Here is a 6000-nt window from a genome sequence, read left to right as displayed (position 1 = left end):
GTGTCGCGTTTCTTTCAAGCAATTCTCCCGGTTAACCCGCACTCGGCTCGCTCCCAGAGCCGTGTTAAAGTCCACTTCGCATTCACTCTCTTTTCTCAGCAGATTAAAAGAAAGTTTCATCTTGGGCTCCCTGAAACTTCCATCCTGCACCACTGTTTGCTTTTTCACAAGAGCAGAGGAGAGCGCACCGTTCCCAGCGGCACTGCAGTCCCGGGTCGAGGCTTGGAGTGAACGGAGCAAGCTTCTTTTTCAACTCCTATTCTTAAAAATCCATTTAATATGTTGTCCTCGTATAGAGGACATATTAAACTGATAAGAACAGATACTACACTTGATCTTAGCCAAAAGGCCGAGAAGCGATAACTGTCCACTGTTTCAGGTCCGAGGGCCCTTGCTGGCACAATGCGCACTTGTAGCAGTGTTCTTTTTATGGCCATAGGTGGCCAGAGTGTCACGTTGCACCTCCGCCCACCCGCTGCACTGAGCACTCTTCAGCCCTTTTAAATGGTATAACTTTGCACTCCCGCATGCTCCAGCAAGCACCATTCAAGCAACAACTTTGCACTCCAGCTTCGAACATCGGCACAGTCGCAACAAGTAAGGCGACTCTACTCAGAGAAGTCACTCTGCAAAGTAGCAAGATTTCTTTTGCACAGACAGAAAGGGCTTCACCCGCAAAGGTAAAGCCTGCCAATAATAGAAACAACTCATTAGTGCTGCTCTCCACGGAAGTCTTTAGTAAAAGGCGAAAGACTTGTATGTTATGAAGAGAAACCAGAGTACGATTATCCGTCACTGCGGGAGCAGGGCATCAGGCTAGTTGGTATAGCCACCTTCCCCATGGTGAGCTTTGCTTGGTTGAGACGCTTGACCCCCCCCCCCCCCCCCCTTGCTCCTCGGCTGACCAAGTAGGAACAATCGGGCCCTATTCGATGGCTGCCTTGTCTTTTACTCTATGCAAAAGACAAGGCAGCAACAAAAACACCACGAGAATCCCGTATTGAGGCTTTGTTCTGATCGCTCATTCGGTGTAGCGTTTCTTTCAAGCAATTCTCCCGGTTAGCCAACACTCGGCTCGCTCCCATAGCCGTGTTAAAGTCTACTTCGCATTCACTCTCTTTTCTCTGCAGACTCTTGGGATTTTATCTATAAAATGAATTCCTTCACTCAAACTATGTTAAAACTGCTTTGTCGTTCATATTTACCATGTCTAGAAAGATTTAAACAAAAAAAACAACGTTGTACTTTGCAGTAAAAGAAAGAGCAAATCTAAAGTTTCAGGAATCCGAGAATAAGCTTACTTTCATGAGTGCTTCACGATTTCGGATTTTGCTATAAAATGAATTCCTTCACTCAAACTAAATTAAAACTGCTAAACCGCTAATCTGTTACATGTAAGGCAGATGTCAAATTCACCGAAATAGGATCTAAGGGTATTCGGCCAATTGAGCTGTAGCAGCTTCGGTAAAAGAGTATAAGTTGAAGAGTTTGTGAATAAAGGTGTGCGCACACATAGTGAGCTGTAGGAAAATAGGCAGGGAGCAATGCCGGCTGGGGTATATGTTCTTGTATGTTGTCTGACTGTTTGATTTGAATGTGTTGTGTAAGTGTCCTGTTGAATGTTTGGGCTTTGACACTTCACTGTGGTTGTTAACTGTGTGGTGTGTCCTGAAATGTTATATGTTTGGGCTGTGTGACATGCTTAATGCTTGTCAGTAGCTACCCACTTATTCATATATAGCAACTGACAACATAAGAAGTCTGGACATACTTTGATAGTAGTTGTAGAAGTATCCTTATTGATAATAGATAAACTAATTCATAGTGATAGAACAGTAGATGAACAGGTGCCTGCACGTCTCACGAAAATAAAATGGGTGTATGATTGCTGACGGCAGAGCAATACTGCCAAACTTATGAGTTCTTGTGGCAAACTTGATTCAGTGTCTTGACGTGTATACGCTGTTTCGCTGACTTGATTGTCACAAGAAACAAAGTGTGTTTGATAAGATCCGACCATTTTATTACGGGAGGATCAGTATGTATGGATTCTGATGTGACTGATAAACCCATTCGTATCTTAAGCATAATCTAATACGTGAGACAACGCCCTGGCACACAATCAAAAAAAAAAAGAGAGAGCGGTTTTGTGTCCCCACAGTCCATAATGTAGAAAAGAGAGAAAAAAGCCTTTCTGATTTGGTGTGTGTGCTCATAGTGCAGAGTGTAGAGAAAAGAGAGAAAAGAAAGCCGTTTTGGTGTCACGGGTGTTGTGACTTACACACACACATTTCTGAATTGAGAAAATAAATTATTTTAGAGGAAGCAGTAGAGTTTAGATCCCACATTTGTTGATAGGCATTCATTTATTTCTTCACTTCTGATGAAGTTTCAACAATAAACAACAAACTTTGTATTATGAGAAAGAACCAGACTCATTCTTCAGGAATCTGAAAATAAGCACGAATTCGGATTCTCCTATAAACAAATTAATTAACTCAAACCAAGTTAAGACTGCTTTGTCCTTCATATTTATTCATGTCTAATCAAGTTTCAACGATAAACAACGTTGTACTTTGTAGAATGAGAAAGAACTTCTTCAGCAATAAGCATCTCTCGACATATGACGAAATACAGATTTTGCTATAAAATTAATTTCTTCTATCAGCGTGACTTAAAACTGTTTGTCCTCCTTATTTATCCACTTCAAATCAAGTTTCAACAATTAAAAAAAAATTGTAGTTTGAGAAAGAACAACTTAATCTTCAGCAATCAGTATAAAAAGAGGGTAACAAAAGGTGCAAATGCCAACCATACATCACTAAAAGGTGAAGCGGAAGTATTCAGCTGCAAGTAGGTGTGAATGTTCGACCATAATTTGTAAAAAGTGGGTAAGAAAAGGTTCAAATGCCAGACTAAATATTAACAAAAGCGGGAGGAGAGGTCTTCGGATGAGAGTGGGTGAGAATTTCCTACCATACAAGTATGGTGGAGAGGAAGCTGTGATTGGCCGACAATAGTAAAAAGCAGGTGAGAAAAGGTGCGAATGTCAAAACATACATGATCAAAACAGGGAGCGGAGGTGTTTGGCTGCGACAAGGTGTGAATGTCCACCCATAATTAATGAAAAACGGGCAACAAGTAGGTTCGAATGCACAACCATACATCATCAAAAGCAGGAGTGGATGTGTTCGGCTTCAAGAAGGTATGAATGTCCATCAATAATTGCTATAAAACATGAAAGAAAATTTTCGAATATCAAACCGCACATAATCATAAGCGGGAGAGGAGGTGTTCCGCTGCAAGAAGGTGTGAATATCCACCCATAATTACTGAAAAATGGGTAAGAAAAGGTGCGAATGCCCAACCATACATCATCAAAAGCAGGAGTGGATGTGTTCGGCTACAAGAAGGTTTGAATGTCCGACCATAGTTTGTAAAAAGCGGGTAAGAACAGGTTTGTATGCCCGACTGTACACAATCAAAAGAGGGAGCGGAGTTGTTCAGCTACAAGAAGGTGTGAAAGTCCGACCATGGTTTGTAAAAAGCGGGTAAGAACAGGTTCGTATGCCCGAATATACACCATCAAATGCGGGAGCGGAGGTGTTCGGCTGTGAGTAGGTGTGAATCTCCAACCATAATTTCTGAAAAATGTGTTAGAAAAGGTAAGAATGCCGGTCCATACATCATCAAAAGCGGGAGAGGTGGTGTTCGGCTGCAAGTAGGTGTGAATGTCCAGCCATAATTACTCACAAATGGGTAAGAAAAGGTAGTATTGCCAGACCATACATGATCAAAACAGGGAGCGGAGGTGGTTAAGCTGCAATAAGGTGTTAATGTCCGACTAAAGTTTGTAAAAAGCGGGAAAGAAAAGGTGCGAATGCCCGACAATGTATGATCAAAAGAGGGAGCGGAGGTTTTCGGCTGAAAGAAGGTCTGAATGTCCAACCATAATTAGTAAAAACCGGGGAAGAAAAGGCTCGAAAGCCCGACTATACACCATCAAAAGCTGGAGCGGAGGTGTTCAGCTGCAAGAAGGTCTGAATGTCCATCAATAATTGCTAGAAAACATGAAAGAGAATTTTCGAATATCAAACCGCACATGATAATAAGCGGGAGAGGAGGTGTTCAGCTGCAAGGTGTGAATGTCCACCCATAATTACTGAAAAATGGGTAAGAAAAGGTGCGAATTCCCAAACATACATCATCAAATGCACGAGTGGATGTGTTCGGCTACAAGAAGGTTTGAATGTCCGACCATAGTTTGTAAAAAGCGGGTAAGAAAAGGTTCGAATGCCCAAACATACACCATCAAAAGAGGGAGCGGAGGTGTTCCGCTGTAAGAAGGTGTGAATGTCCGACCATAGTTGGTAAAAAGCGAGTAAGATAAGGTTAAAATACCCGACTGTACACAATCAATAGCGGGAGCGGAGTTGTTCGGCTACTAAAAGGTGTTAAAGTCCGACCCTGGTTTTAAAAAGCGGGTAAGAAAAGGTTCGAATGCCCGAACATACACCATCAAAAGAGGTAGCGGAGGTGTTCCGCTGTAAGACGGTGTGAATGTCCGATCATAGTTGGTAAAAAGCGGGTAAGAAAAGGTTAAAATACCCGACTGTACACAATCAAAAGAGGGAGCGGAGTTGTTCAGCTAAGAGAAGGTGTGAAAGTCCGACCATGGTTTGTAAAAAGCGGGTAAGAAAAGGTTCGTATGCCCGAATATACACTATCAAAACCGGAAGCGTAGGTGTTCAGCTGCAAGAAGGTGTGAACGTCCGACCAAAGTTTGTGAAAAAGCAGTTAAGAAAAGGTTCGAATATCTAACCAAACATAATCAAAAGCGGGAGCAGAGCTGTTCGACTGCAAGTAGGTGTGAATGTCAGAGAATAATTTGCAAAAAGCTGATGAGAAAGGGTGAGAAATCCCGACTATACACCATCAAATGCGGTAGCGGAGTTGTTCTGCTGTGAGTAGGTGTGATTCTCCAACTATAATTGCTGAAAAATGTGTTAGAAAAGGTAAGAATGCCGGTCCATACATCATCAAAAGCGAGAGAGGTTGTGTTGTGATGTCCAGCCATAATTACTCACAAACGGGTAAGAAAAGGTAGTATTGCCAGACCATATATGATCAAAACAGGGAGCGGAGGTGGTTCAGCTGCAAGGAGGTTTGAATGTCCGACTAAAGTTCAAATATATTAACAAAAGCGGGAGGAGAGGTCTTCGGATGAGAGTGGTTGAAAATTTCCGACCATAATGTATAAAATGCGGTGAAAAAAAGGTGTGATAGAACACTAAAAGGTGGAGCGGAAGTGTTCGGCTGCAAGAAGGTGTGAATGTCCGACTATATTTGGTGAAAAGCAGGTGAAGCAAGGTCTGAATGCCCAACCTTACATCATCAAAAGCGAGATCAGAGGTGTTTGGCTGCAAGAAGGCCATAGTTTGCCAAAAGCGGGTAAGGTGCGAATGTCCGACTAAATATCAACAAAATTTGGGGCGGAGGTCTTCGGATGCAAGTGGGTGTGAATATCCCACCATACAAGTATGGTGGAGAGGAAGCTGTGAATAGCCGACCATAGTTTGGAAAAAGCGGGTAAGAAAAGGTTTGAATGCCCGAACATACACCATCAAAAGAGGGAGCGGAGGTGTTCTGCTGTACGAAGGTGTGAATGTCCGACCATACTTGGTAAAAAGCGGGTAAGAAAAGGTTAAAATACCCGACTGTACACAATCAATAGCGGGAGCGGATGTGTTCGGCTACAAGAAGATGTGAAAGTCCGACCATGGTTTGTAAAAAGCGGGTAAGAAAAGGTGCGAATGTCCGACAATGTATGATCAAAAGAGAGAGCGGAGGTTTTCGGATACAAGAATGTTTGAATGTCCCACCATAGTTTGTAAAAAGCGGGTAAGAAAAGGTTCGAATGCCCGACTATACACCATCAAAAGCGGGAGCAGAGGTGTTCCGCTGTAAGACGGTGTGAATGTCCGACCATAGTTGGTAAAA

General features: G+C 42.6%; 2 non-coding genes across 2 annotated transcripts; both read right to left on the bottom strand.

The window, feature by feature from the left end:
* Nucleotides 1-177: 177 nt before the first annotated feature.
* Nucleotides 178-361, bottom strand: LOC140280526 (U2 spliceosomal RNA). The gene has a single exon (XR_011909485.1). It is a non-coding gene; the product is annotated as a U2 spliceosomal RNA (small nuclear RNA).
* A 308-nt stretch (nt 362-669) lies between these two features.
* LOC140280615 (U5 spliceosomal RNA) lies at nt 670-783 on the bottom strand. Its single transcript, XR_011909555.1, has one exon. It is a non-coding gene; the product is annotated as a U5 spliceosomal RNA (small nuclear RNA).
* Nucleotides 784-6000: the final 5217 nt, after the last annotated feature.

Source organism: Leuresthes tenuis, unplaced genomic scaffold (genome assembly GCF_036924035.1).
Source record: "Leuresthes tenuis unplaced genomic scaffold, fLeuTen1.0.hap1 SCAF_21, whole genome shotgun sequence".
Lineage (NCBI taxonomy): Eukaryota > Metazoa > Chordata > Actinopteri > Atheriniformes > Atherinopsidae > Leuresthes > Leuresthes tenuis.
Note: the sequence above shows the minus strand (reverse complement) of the source record. Positions and strands in the feature narration are given on the sequence as shown.